Below are 15,172 nucleotides of genomic sequence, written 5' to 3'. Positions count from 1 at the left end.
GTGTATGAAGAATTGGGAATCCTTTTTCGCCTTTTATAGACTGAGAGGGAACAAAGCAATCACTGTACAGCTTACTCGCCCCCTTTCCTGTTTAGCTACTGGTCAACATTTTGTCGGAAATAATACTTGTTCTGATCTTGTATTGATTGAACAGTCAGTTCCAGAAAAGAACTCGCAAAATTGTCAAGCTTGGTATTGTAAATTATTTTTGCTAAATTATGTTTGCAAACATATAGGGCTAACATATGCGTCTGGGTGGTTATAGAAATTCTATACATGTATTCGACTTTTTAATAAAAATACGCGGTACGTACATTTAACATTTTTTTTATTCCAATACAAAGGGGTGCAGCATGGATTTTTAATTTCATTGCATCCTGTTTAATTTGAAAAAAAAAAAATCTTTAAAAATGGAATAAAGAGTGACGAATTATATCAAGTCCGAATATTGTAATTGTGCAAAACTTTTAATAAACATCTTCACTAGCCAAGGGTTTTCGGTCCACTCCGTTTGTGGGGAGCGGATTGGACCGCAAACCCTTGGTTACAAAATATGATGAATTAAATTTTCATAGACAATACAGATCAAAGGCCAACTAAATAAAATCAGACTTCTTAGATCCGCGCCGTAAACTTTGCGTTATTAAATTGCAGTCAATCGTTTGAGTGTATATAGCCAACTCATACAAAATAGGTTGATCATATTCTATACTTATTGCTCAAAGTTATATATATATCAGGAAAATGAATTTTATGCAAACGAGTACATGTACATAATTATACTCTTTACAGTCCTGTCCTTGACCGAACGATACCACACTGAATTATACACGTGTTTCACATCACTACATAGAGCCAGGTGGGGAAACGGACATACAGAAGATACCTGAAGTTCCGTCCGGTTTCACCAGTATATACACTGTACATAGGGGATTAATAAATGTGGCTTAAATACAATATAGGCCATATTGTATCGTTTATTGTCAATATACCATCGATATTTATCTTCCCTAACCAAATTTCATCTTCCCCAATGAAAGGTTTAGTCGGCTTTCTAGCTAGGATAATTGAATCATTTTGATTTGCAAGAAATCGTTATTAACCAATGAGAATGGATGTGATAAAAACAACTTAAAATGGCAATCATTTCAGGGCATAGAAATATGCGAAACGTTTCAAACTGTCAAATAAGAAAGCATTATTTAAAGCTGTTATCGGAAGAAATAATTTTTTGTTGACACAAAAACGGGAAGTGGTTAAATCGATACGTACCAGGGCCAGGATATTTTACAATTGTGATGCAAGAACCCGTGGCCCAATTGACAGAGCAAAACAGGAAACCTGAGCACTTTACAAGGTGTCGATAAATTTTGCTCCATAAATGATTTCAAGAACAGTTTTGGTACATGTAACGCAACCTGTATTTCACCGCCATCAATGCAGCTGTATAGGTTTTTAAAGTTTTCATTCTCTTACACAGGAGGGGGGGATAAGTTTGATGCATTTTGATTGGATACGGAGATTTCCGTCATTTTGATTGGATACGGATACATGTACTTCCATCATTTTGATTGGATACGGATACATGTACTTCCATCATTTTGATTGGATACGAACACTACTATCCGCCTTTACTGGGGACGCAGTTCCAACTAAATCTGCCAAGGTGAGAGTAACGGATCATCAGAAGCTGCAACACAAAGTACTACAAAATAATGTAAATACTATCAGACTCAATAGTATAAAATATTGTATAGAATCCACACCATTAAAAAAAATATCGATCACTAAACCTCAAATTCTGTTCTAGCTATCGCCCATACAGTTTATTAATATATATTATAATAATATATAAGGTATTAATATACATTTATCTTATGTATTAAAGATGGGCTAAATACTTTATACCTTGGCATAGTGGATAAAAAGTATAAGAAAAAGATTAAAATCCCGTATTAAACACATCAAAACAATAATACGTACCATCTATTCTTCTGTTTTTAGTAAACCAGAAGTGATCAAAGAATTAGATAGGTTACATGAGGAAAATGTTTTGGTTCCAGCTGACAAAGCTTGTAACAACATTGTGTCTGTTTGTAATGTTATGCTTACAACTGTGTTTCAAACGAACTTGGCATTGATTCCACAGTTGGTAATCGTACTTATAGTCCAACTGACCTTTCATAAGATGCTTCAGTTTTAAAATCATTCCTACATGTATACTGGATTTCTAAACTCAAAACTCTTACAAACATAGATACATTGTTTGATCCAGTAAATGTTTTACCAAGCCCCTATCTTTGCCCCTCACGAAAATATTAACTGCTTTGGAGGAGAAACTCCAAACGTATTGTGCCACGACATATATGCCAAATGTGGTGTGAATCAAATGTGAATTCTAAAAAAATAAATCAAAAGAACTTTAAGTAAAATCAAGATGGTGAATGGAAATATTCCTATCTTGTAATCAGTCATTCCACAAATACTTTGTAAAACACCACTCTAATTCTACGCACAAGTACTCTGAAGTTGATATTAAATAAATGCTGGGGTTCCCCATTGACAATGTCTTCGTAGTAATTGGTGAGTAGGTCTTCCAACAGTCTGTTGGAATTCCTATAAGCACGAATCGTGCTTCTTTGTTAGCTGTCCTGTTTTTATATTGATATGAAACATAATTTATTCAAAAGCTTCTAGATAAGATTAAGAAAAAATAGCTTACTGTGGCTTTAAACTCGACTTAACGATAATCATTTTCATTCGGGAATATGTCGATTCATATCTCCCAGAAAACTCAAAATAAGAGACACCACAGTCTTCCACATATGTTTTATACCTAATTATTTTATTGATTTAACGACAAACTAACAACTACACGCAAATTCATGACAAACGGGATGACTTCAGCTTCTCCATCGTCAAACTTCCCATATTCATGTAGCGATTTTCCATCATTACATGTCCCGTGGGAATCCGGGTTAGAATAGGTCCTCAGTACCCCTTGATTGTCGTAAGAGGCAACTAAATGGGGTGGTCCTTCGGATGAGATTGCATAAACCGAGGCCCCGTGTCATAGCAGGTGTGGCCCGATAAAGACCCCTTCCTGCTCAAAGACCGTGAGCGCCGAGCATAGACCTAAATTGTGCAGCCCTTCACCGGCGATGGTAACGTCTCCATATGAGTGCAAGATTCTCGAGAGGGACGTTAAACAATATTCAATCAATCAATTCATCCATTAATTCCCTGCATATGGTGTTAATGTCTCTCAACGGATTCGATGCGCAAGAGCTTATTTTTGCGTATCCATGTCAGATTTTGAATTGAGGTGGGCTACTGACTGAAATACTGTCTGGGGTGTTTCATATTAATTTGTTGGACTGTTCTTTACATACTGATTTTGACTGCGAATTACTCTGTTTATCTGATCAAGATAGAGGATTAAAATATGTAGTATAATCGTAAATTAAAAAGAACTTGAACACTAATTTTCCACCTTTATTAAACTCTCTAAAGAAGATATTTCAAACACTTTAAAATCTCCAAAATGGTCACATTGCACAAGTAGATGTTGAGTAGGTTTGTGAAAACACAGGGCCAGAGGATAGTGAATCCCACTGGAGGAGTCAAACAAAACACCCAAGTGCTCCCCCTTCATGTTCAGACAATGAATCTTGTGATCAAAGAACGTAGCGACTAGAATTTTATCATTCACAAATACCATTCCTCGTGGCCAAGACGACACCTTAGTTTCCCAAAGCAAAATGCCTGAGGTAGAGAAACACATGATAGATTTCTTTTCAATATTTCCTAGAAAAATACGTTTCATCTTATCACTGATAGCGATGTAAGTAGATAGGTTTACATTCATGTCAATCTCTACCGAAGTATGACACGTCAGTCCGCCATTTGAAACCGTCATTATTTTGACGTACACGCTACTGTACACATCTCTGTTTTCGTATAGAAACACCACATAGTTATCTTTACACGTCATTGCTAGCCCTTTCCCAGAGAATCGCGTTTCCTTTACTGTTATATCCGATAATTTTCCTTTGATGGAGTAGAGAAGAATAGTGTTTGACGCCATGACAACTATGACGTCATTAGACACAGAGGCGAGAGCCACTGCATCTTTTATGAAAAAAGACGTTTTGCAAGAGTATTTTTGGTCCAATATTTTTAATTTGTCATTCCATTTGTCGAGAAGCGCGATCCCCCCGTGAGGGAGAAATGTTACGTCACACACCCACGGGCGACCAGACTCAAGGGACAGATGACAGTTAAACGAGGCTACACAATGCTTGGGGAGGATCTCCGTTTTAACCGGTTCTAAAGGTACGGTTTTAGCGGACATGCAACCGAAGAAGTTCATTTTTTCTTCATGCATTCATAGAATGTAAATCCGACGAGTTATCTGCAGATTCTTTTGATCCGTTACCAAAACTGATTGTTCCGATAGTTTGATGTCGCTGTTTGGTTACGATGACTGCAACATATCATTGAGCATGGGAATCACTTCATTGCTCTTACCGACCTGCATGGTAACACCTCTTGGACGTCTTAGAAGCACATAACTCTCCAGTAAATCCACACAAACTTACTTTGAACCAGAACTTTCACACTAAACACTTACTGGATCATCCCACAATATGAGCCCTACGGATTTGTTTCACTTAATTTTGACTTCATTTCGGGATCGTGAACTTCGATGGTGCCTATGGAAACGAAGATTAATATCTGAAATACCTGCATCGTTTGTTTCAATCAATCCCAGTCAATATTTAAACCTTTGTCATTTGTATTTGTTCACCTCAAATTAGCAACCAGTCACGAGCCTTAAGTTAATTCTTATCAATAACAGAAATAGTGCAAATGTTTGCAAACGCGAGTCAAAAGAAAGTAATGTTAAACTGTGAACATTTGGGTGAAATAAGTTAACGGAATTGTTTCAATTGATGGTGTCCTTGCCATAACCATTTCTTTAGTATCATTATACCCGAGAAAGGCCTTGTTTTAGAAGAATTTAAAAGGACAACAATTGCGTGCAAAAGCACGGTGTCATTGTCTAATCATAATGCATCTATTGACATGCATGTGTTATGCACGAAGAATAATAAAGTCACGGTTCAATAATTCTTCACATTTAACCTATTTATGGTTTTTTAAATTCATGTATTCCCATGGACTACAACATTCATGTGATGGAATCTATTCCAAATATAGGTCTCACAATAGTGAACAAAAAATCCCGTGAGGGTCCAAAGAACTTTACTGTTAGGAAGTCTGAGAGCAGCCTGCTTAAAGTCTCTCTGTTATAATGCTAGTAAGAACCATGGAACCAAGGCGAGGCAATACACAAGCAGCTGGATATTAGTCTTGTCGGAGCTCAGAAACACAGGCAGCTGGACATTAGTCTTGTCGGAGTTCAGAAACACAGGCAGCTGGACATTAGTCTTGTCGGAGCTCAGAAACACAGGCAGCTGGACATTAGTCTTGTCGGGGGACCAGCTGCTTGTGTATTTGTTTTGGCAGAGGAGAAGATGTAAGGATGAAATACTAGCACTTGTTCTGACTTCGTCTTCAGAGCATATAACACGAGGTACACTGGACCACGATAACGAATTCATGGTAGACTTGTTAATGAGCTACGTTTGTTAGAGTTGTCCCGCTTTGTGCATCTAAGAGAAAATGATTTTCGTTTAGGCCTAACTCAATAAAGATATGTATAATAATCGAAAACGTTATTTGTTAATATCATTATCTCTCATTTGTAAACAAAACACGTATACCCTTTTTAAGCGACACTGAACCCCCCCCCCCCCCCCATTGGCAGCAAAGTAAATCTGGTATCAAAAGAAACATCTTGTCACAAATAATACAGATCCTGTTGATTTAGCATTCAAAAGTTATAAACAAATTAAGCATTAAAAAGTTATGAACAAATTTAGCATTCAAGAGGTTATAAACAAGGTTAAAGTTTTTGTGGACACACAAACAGACGGACAGAACAAAAACTATGTACCCCGAATCTCCGATTATGGAGCAGAAAAACATACCCAAAAATCCTATATAGATTGATTCAGAGCTTGTATCACTCTCTCGATGTGAAATCACACTTCGTACGATATATATCTACATTTACACTGAACTTAAATGTGATGTTTTCAAAACTTTGATTTCTTAGTGATTGTCATTCAACATGTTCTCTCCGTGATTGTCATTCAACAAGTTCTCTCCATGATTGTCATTCAACAAGTTCTTTCCGTGATTGTCATTCAACAAGTTCTCTCCATGATTGTCAATCAACAAGTTCTCTCCGTGATTGCCATTCAATAAGTTCTCTCCATGATTGTCAATCAACAAGTTCTCTCCGTGATTGTCAATCAACAAGTTCTCTCCGTGATTGTCATTCAACAAGTTCTCTCCGTGATTGTCAATCAACAAGTTAGTATGGGCTCTGTCAAATGATACACAGCATATTTTGAATTTTTTTTTAAAAATAGTAAAATCATAATGGGATGTAAATATCATATGAGAGTTGATTTGTACATGTATAATTGTTTTGTGTGACGTTACATTTTACAACTTTAAACAAGGCAAAGTGCTTCAAATTTTCATTCTTGTAACTATGAATTCTGAGAGATTTAGGGAATTGTGAAAAATATCAAATTTATTGAGGTTTGGTGCGGGGTCTCAAGGAATGTAGTCGACGTCACTAAGTTACACCATTAAAACTTCGAGTTCATACGTACTATCTCAAATAGGATCATTCTGCCAGCTAGTCAAATGACGCACCGCTCCGTTGGTGGTCCTGGAAATGCTTCGGTAGCTGAGTGACAGTGGCGAAAGGCAAGTCTCAGGCGCGTTTGAATAAGCGGAACCAGTGACTAAGGGAAACCCCAACAGAAAACCATCGATCCTCCAGCTCCAAGGGGCGTGGGAATGGAGGTATGCGTACGGTTAGTAGTCCTACCATGTAAATATTCTCAATAGAACTAAAGCAACAGAATAAACCCGACGCCCGATTAAGGAAGATTCCTTACCTATAATGCAAGACGCGGATTGGTTAAAGTCGATTCGAAACCAGTCAGTCGAAACATCTTCTGACGATGAAAGCAGCGACAAGGATAGGATCCTGGAACGAGTTAACAATGTTTGAAATCGGGGAAGGCGGCGCGTAGCCCACCAGAAGAGGAGGTACAGCATCCACCTCCTCGAAATATGTGATAGCAGATGGAGTGGAACTAGTATGTCTATATTGACTAGTGGAAAAAAGATCATCTACTCTGGACTTACAGATGAAAACCACGAACACTCATCAGCTTTAACCAATGCCCTAATTAAATGGGAACCCCTCTCACCAAGGATAACGACGGGAAGGTCCCACTCCAAATGAAGGAAAGTAACTGTGACCCAGCGGTACTCACAACAAACAGTTCAAACACAGCAAAGACCAGGGCACCCGGTACAGAGTCACTAGAACCATGGCTTAAAAGAGATCACCACAAGTAAGCCAGTGAAAGACGACGCAGGAAGCTCCATCAAAAAGGAAGAAGACCGACTAAAGTGTTGGGTCGACCATTTCAAAGAAGATCTAAAGAAGTGACCGGTCGTCACTTGCAACAACACCTAGTATCCCACCAACTGGGTCTGAACTAGTAGTACTCACCGTTCCTCCCGCAATTAAGAGCTGAGACCATCAAGGCTCTGAAGAAAATGAGAAAAGGTAGCTGGGTCTGAAACCCTCAAGGCGGACGTAAAGACATCAGTAGATAAGACATTGCCTCTTATACAGAAAGCCTGGACAGAGGGGAAGGTACCAGCAGACTGGAAGAAAGGGGACCTTGTTAAATTTCCGAAGAAAGGAGACCTGGGACATCGCAAGAACTGGCGTGACGTCATGCTTCTCTCTGTCCCAAGCAAGATTCTCACAAGACCCCCTTGTTGTGAGCTCGAGGGGATGAACATGCTGGTACAATACTTTTGCTAATACATGTACTTATCTTTTGCGTCATAGATTAATGACTTCGCCCAGAACAGGCCAACTTTAGAAAGGACTCTGCGCGGTCAGCATTGTCTTAGCCTCTGGTGGAACAGATGAAGATATAAAAACAAGGATTGGTAAAGCAAATATGTCTTCATCATCCTCAAACTTGTGTGGAGAACACCAGCACTGTCGACACGCAACAAACTCCGTATAGATCAACAACAGTAATGCTTAATTCTGTACTCGTCTGTGGAAACTTTAACCTCCTCAAACAAACTGCAGACCTTCACCAACAGGTGTCCGAGTTACAAACTGAACATCAGGTGGCCGTAAAAGATAACTAACATTTACAAGCAAATCAGGATTCGACCATCCGGCAAATAGCAGGAAGGAAGGGACGGTGGATCGTCCACATCCTCGGAAAACCGACTGGAGAAGTTTAACGCATCACGATCCCGTGAGGACCCTGGTTAGAATAGGTTATCAGTACCCTTGCTTGTCGTACAAGGCGACTAATGGGGCGGTCCTTCGGATGAGACCACAAAAACCGAGGTCCCGTGTCACAGCAGGTGTGGCACGATAAAAATCCCTCCCTGCTCCAAAGCCATAAGCGCCGAGCATAGGCTTAAATTTTGCAGCCCTTCACCGGCAGTGGTGACGTCTCCATATGAGTGAAATATTCTCGAGAGGGACGTTAAACAATATTCAATCAATCAACGCGTCACGCGCTTGAGTGGTAACCCCGGGGTAAAAGTCGGATATCGCGTGTCGCAGGACAACCTGGAAAACGTCATGTGAGGAGGAGATCAACTGTGTGGTCAGAGCTGGGGGCAACTGAAAAAGGCTGCTGAGAGCAGAGTGCGCTAGATGACTGTAGTAGAGGCCATATTTTCCAACCAGACTCAAAATGAGTAAGAAGTAACAAGTGGTTGGGGCTGCCAGAGCAGAGCCTGGAATTGTACGAAGAATTTTTTTAGTTGGAAAATTCAAGTCGAAGCGCAAATTTTCTATATTTTACTGTGCACTTAAATTTAGCTTTCTTTGAAAATCCTCTTCATTTAATATCAATTTTGGTTTTCAAAGGTGATACGAACGAGTCAAGAGCGTCAGAGAGAATAACCCAAATAAAGAGTGGAAAAACAGATGGAATTCCCCCAGAAGCAGAACAGATTTAAAAACACCAGTATCGTTCCATCTAGAAGTCTTGCGACCTACCGCTAAGGGACACATCACAACAGTTGTCTGGCTAAAAGGGGCAATAACTTCTACACGAGAAGAAAAAAATCTCTCGCTGTGGCCTTCAATTCGACATTTAGATATATCGATGACGTTTTGTCAATTAACAATAATAACTTTCATTCATATGTCGATTTGATATATATCCCTGTGAGCTCTAAATAAAGGACACCACAGAGTCGTCCACTTCTACTTCATACTTAGATATTTTATTGAAAGTAGACATTAACGGCAAACTGACAACTCAACTGTATGACAAACGGGGTGATTTCAGCTTCTCCATCGTCAACTTCCCATATTTATGAGCAATATTCCATTATCACCTGCATATGGTGTTTATATATCTCAACTGATTCGATATGCAAGAGCTTGTTCTGCGTATAGTAAGTTTTTAAATCGAGGTAAGCTACTGACAAACAAGTTGATGGTACAGGGGTTTCAACAGTCTCGATTGAAGTAAGCATTTCGCAAATTCTATGGTCGTTATAACGATCTAGTTCGTCAATACAACCTCGCATTGGGTCAAATACTGTCTGACGTGTTTCATACCGATTGTTGAGCCGTTCTTGGCACACTGATTTTGACTGAGGATAACTCCGTTTACCTGATCAGGATATAGAGCTCACGGCGGGTGTGACCGGTCAACAGGGGATGCTTACTCCTCCTAGTGTGTCCTGGGGTCCGTGTTTGCCCAACTATCTATTTTGTATTGCTTATAGGATTTATGAGATTGATAACTGTTCGTTATCTTCACCTTGCATAGATAGCTCTTTTTAATTTATCAATACAAAGTAATATATTTCACTGAAAGGAAAGATGAAAGCGGTCGTAGAAGTGCTTAGAACTCCATGATGAACATATATAGCAGTATTTACAGATGTACTAGTAAAGGATAGGTCATACACAGATAACATATATATAGCTACTCAACGCATTACAAACAATCAATAGAGTGGACCGCATCACTTTATAGTACTTCAAGAAGACCTTTTGAAGCGTGGATAGGTCAACTTTTTAAATATCATCAGGGCCGTAAGTAGGGTTCTAAATCAGGGGAGGCAGGGGATTGGGGGCCGCCGATTGACTTTACGACTGAAAATGACACTTTTTAAATCCCAATTTATCATGTTTGTGTTTCATTTGTACTATGTAAAGAATCGTAATATGGTGTCAAAGACAAAGGTGCTTGTCTTCATTTTAAACATATATCCTATAATATAACATTTATATAATTTTATTTTCTTTTTTGCCAAAAAATCAGACGAGGCAGTTGCCTCGTCTGCCTCATCGGCAGTTACGGCCCTGATCATGAAGTACCAAAGAATATCAGTTCTCCAGAGCTGGGTCTCCACAAAAATCATTTTAACTTAAAATATTCACAATAGGCTTGTGTTACCCTGAGAACAACATTATCTGTGTTTGTCACATAGAAACAAACCTTCCGACGAAATTTTATAAAAGGAACAAACCAAGAACCCACAGAAAACCAGGAGAGTCCTTCTAGACAACTTGAATAATTTTGATATTGTCTTGACGAAATATAACAGCGAATTTGATTGGCTGAAAAATTCGTTTGATTTCCACATATCAAAGAAATCCCGATTTTGATTTCATGTTGTGTAATTTAAAATACGTCGTGTGAATTTTAAAACAGAATTTTGTTTTATTATCTTAACTCGGTGTTTTAAAATATTTTTTAAATGATAAGAAATAAATCTTATTTAATTCTTTTCTTGATGGCGGTAGCATATAGGGATGTACTGAAACTTTATGTAGATGTCTACTACGCTTTTTTTTTTTTTTTTTTTTTTTTTTTTTTTTTACAATTCTTAGGAGTGGAAAATGTGAAATAAATTCTTTATATAGTTTACACTCAGATTAAAAATGTGACATTTTTACGGTTTACATGCCAGTTATCAATATTATGAAAACTTCATCACTGTTGGCCTCCCAGGGTGCAGGACTTTTCGGCACCAAGACGTTTCGGCACTTTATTATTAAGACGTTTCGGCACCAAGATGTTTCGGTACCACGACGTTTCGGCACTTACTTTAAGATGTTTCGGCACCAACAATTATTTTTTATTTGGCACTGATTTATAATTGATTTGATAATACATTATTTGATTTTAATCTGAATTTTATATTATACATTAATTTGCTATTATATACAAACTTCGGATAATTGAAAATCTTTTTCGGGGGGGGGGGGGGGGGTGTATAACAAAGCAATTTAAATGGGCCCTCCGTTGAATGTGTAAATTGTAAAAACAACAACACCCATATCCTTCTCCCTATTCCGTGACTAGGTGCTAATTAGGAGGAGATAATGAAGAGTCCCCTGGTACACAATGAGGGCTTCACATCTCATTTCTGAAGAGAAAACCAACGATGTCAGGTCAGTATGAATTAAATTAGATGCATATATATTTTAAATTAGATAAAAAAGATATAGTATATCTTATTTTTATGTCCCACTCGATGGTTGGATTGTTATATATTATACCAGCTTTGTTTGAAGCATTTTAACTAACGAACATTGACAAAAATATGATGGGTAAATCATCATTAATTTCAATTTCAGATAAATTTTGTTGTACAGTGTATATTTAGTTGTATGTCACATGTGAACATACATGCAGCACATTGTTCCTTATTTCTAAGATATATTTTAGATCTTTAGATCTCTTAGTTTTTTTTTAATTGTGTTAATTTTTGGTAAAAAAAATAAATCAAAAACCCAAACATTTTCTCTGATCTATAGACATTCCATAACTTAATTGTTGATGGTAAAAAGATATAGCCTGCAACTGTTCTAGTGATTTATATATGAAACACACCCATTCTCTGTCACCCATAATAAATGCATTTCATGTTTCTATTTGGTGAAAGAATATAGTAGTCTAATGTTACCCTTCTTTCATATAGGTAAATAATCCTAAATAACAGAAAAATAGAGGTGACATAGTTACTATAGCAAAAGGCATTTCAAAACGAAAATTATTATGCCGCAATTTAAGAACTTTGAATGGAAACAGAGTCTTGGAGTATATATTCCATGTAGCTGGAAAACTACTCCTTGGACGGAGAAAAAAATATTTCTGGCATGGTATTCTATTGTTACGCTTAAATGTCATATATCAAATATTAATATTGATTACGTTTTCTACATTTGTAATAATAATAGCAATTCTGATATATTTTTTTCAATAAGTAATTTAAATATATCACTATTTGCATTATAATATGTCCATTGTTTAACAAAATGGGGGCAGCTCTTACCCCCATCCCTCGATTCTACATGCTTGATATTTTATAGAGTCGCAAATAAAAAGTAACAAGTTCTCCTTCCAGAGTTGCATCTTACGTTAAATTGCAGATGCTATGTACGTTATCAACATAAATATGTAATTCTTCTATACAAATGATCTATTATAAATAAAACTTTTATTACATCTTATAGAACCACATGTACTGATTCTGAGCAACGTCGTATCGAATTGGAAAACCGCTATAAAACATTTCATATTCCTTATGTTATGCGTTATTCTTTTTAAAAGGTACTTACAATGTAGCTTTATAGAAAAATAATAATACTGTATCAAATACTATGGATAGTTGATATAGATGTCGGGATTTCACATGCATACAATAAAATTATCGGCTAGTTAAAATGTAAGTTATTATTACAATTATTTGTGCATTGATTTTTTTTTATTCTCACAGACAAATGCATTGCATGCAATTAGAGTGTTCGCCCCAGACAAGAGGCCATCCAGTGTGAAGGATGTGAACTATGGCAACACAGAGCATGTAATACTGGTATGATTTTATTCTTTTACTTAATGAAAAATAAGAATGGAAAGCAGTTGTATAGTAATGATTAAAAAATTCCATCAAATGAACAATGTAATGGAACACAAATTTTAATAATATGACAGGAATCAGCCGTGACCAGTATAGACGAATAGGGAAACTGCAAGAAGACCTCCAGTGGGTTTGCGCCCGGTGCTTGGAAAATCCTACTGATACAGAAGAGGTACTGGTATACGTTATATTTACATGAATGCAATAACATTAAGAACATTTGTATTAAACATCTTGAAATAATTAAGAACATATAATTGGAAATTAGTAACGAAATATCCTTGACATTTGCTTCCACATAGGACAATTAAGGTTTTAAAATGGATAAATTAATTCTTCATGTCAGGAACACTCAGTAGATGAATCCCTGTTAGACACTTCTATAAAAATATATTATATTCTTTCAGTTTGTAGCTGCAGCTGATGCCACATTTCACGTGTCAATAGCCTCCCTTGGTTCATCAGTTGCTGAACCCGATGATGAAGATGAACAGGAGGATGAATCTACAGTAAGATTTTGAATATTATACAAAATTTAATATTATAATTAGCATACTTGATTCTGAAAAATCCGGCCGACTCGAACTGGGTATACCCGGCGACGTGCTGACAATCAAATGACCCGGCTAATGAAAATGACGTTTCATACAACTTTCATATACCACAGAGTGCATGGATACAGTTTCTGAAATTGCAAAAATAGCGCCATGGATGCTTAAGGGCCCACGTACTTCATCGATGAACACATAGAGCATCAAACCCGACAAAGGCCATTCGATTTTTAATCACTTCTCGCATTGATGAAACAAACATTTGAATAACGAAAATTGTTGCCACATTCTTTTTTGCTATGTGTTTCAAATGTTTAGTGTTTTGTATTTTGATTTTTTGATTCATATTCAGTTTGAAGTTCATGCCTTAAACCGTTAATATATTCACAATCGAGAGATTAGAAGATACCAGAAATTATAGTAACGAACATTTGACTTTAATCTAATTAATGAAAAGATGTAGTGTTAACTTTCGGAATTACTAGAATAAACTGTAATTCATGAATAAATGTTATACTTTGTACACATGTAGAATAGTTTTACGTTTATTTGACACACAAGGAAGTTGTATAGACGTCGCGCACGGTACTGTAGTCACTTTACGTTACGCTTATAACGTCATATAAATTGTGGCAAAATAATCACGAAAACAACGTCACAATTTAAACAAATTCATTATCTCCAAGCTGTAACATCATAATTAAAGCACATGCATGATTAATAGTTTAAAAATTCAAAATAAATCTTTGTACGTGTACTGTGTACATTCATAAAAATTATGAATTCTTAGAAATACTCCAAAGTATACGTACTGTATTTATTTCACCGTGCCTACAACAGCAGGCATCTCGTATGAAATAAGTTTCGATAGGTTTCGTTTCGCTTCGGTAGATTTCGTTTCATTTCGATTTGGGGGGGGGGGGGGGGAGTGGTCTCGTGAAAACTAGTGAATTTAGATTTTTTTGTGTCAGACGTTGGACTTTTGATCTCGTCCCTTAAATTATATGAAAGTTTGAATGGTAGTGTATATGGCGTGTAAAACGGTGCATTTATACACATTTTGATTTATATGCTATTTCAGGGAGAACAAACAATGATCTAGAAGGTTGGCACAACCAAATCAACTCTAGAATGAACTCCAGAGGACGAGTCCCATTTTACCTCCTATTACAAGAACTGTACACAGGGTCACTGCCATCCCCATGCAGGCCAGGCTGCTGACAGAAGGGAAGATGGAGAGACTACACAGGAAACAGTCCTCCAGACTCAACGGTAAACTATTCCAACTTTGGGAGGAATACAATGCCAGACAGATCAGCACCACCCAGCTGCTGAGAAAGTGCTCGTAGTTATATGGACCTGTTGACATTTGATGTTAATTTCTGTTCTGTTGTGTTAAGTGTTACTTCAGCGGTGTTGGGGAAAATGTTTGACTGTATAATTCATTTATTTATTTGAGTGATTGAAAACTGTATGATGGTAAATGTTTGTTTGACATAAGTACTGCTAAATAAAACACATTTAAAAATGCT

At 37.1% G+C, this 15,172-nt stretch overlaps 1 long non-coding RNA gene across 1 annotated transcript; it reads left to right on the top strand.

The window, feature by feature from the left end:
* The first annotated feature begins 11,175 nt into the window (after positions 1–11,175).
* Positions 11,176–15,172, top strand: LOC125674546 (uncharacterized). Its single transcript, XR_008796158.1, has 4 exons — positions 11,176–13,044; positions 13,164–13,261; positions 13,497–13,598; positions 14,722–15,172. It is a non-coding gene; the product is annotated as an uncharacterized LOC125674546 (long non-coding RNA).

This window comes from Ostrea edulis, chromosome 6 (assembly GCF_947568905.1).
Source record: "Ostrea edulis chromosome 6, xbOstEdul1.1, whole genome shotgun sequence".
NCBI lineage: Eukaryota > Metazoa > Mollusca > Bivalvia > Ostreida > Ostreidae > Ostrea > Ostrea edulis.
The sequence above is the reverse complement of the archived record's forward strand: the minus strand, read 5'-3'. Positions and strand labels throughout refer to the sequence as shown.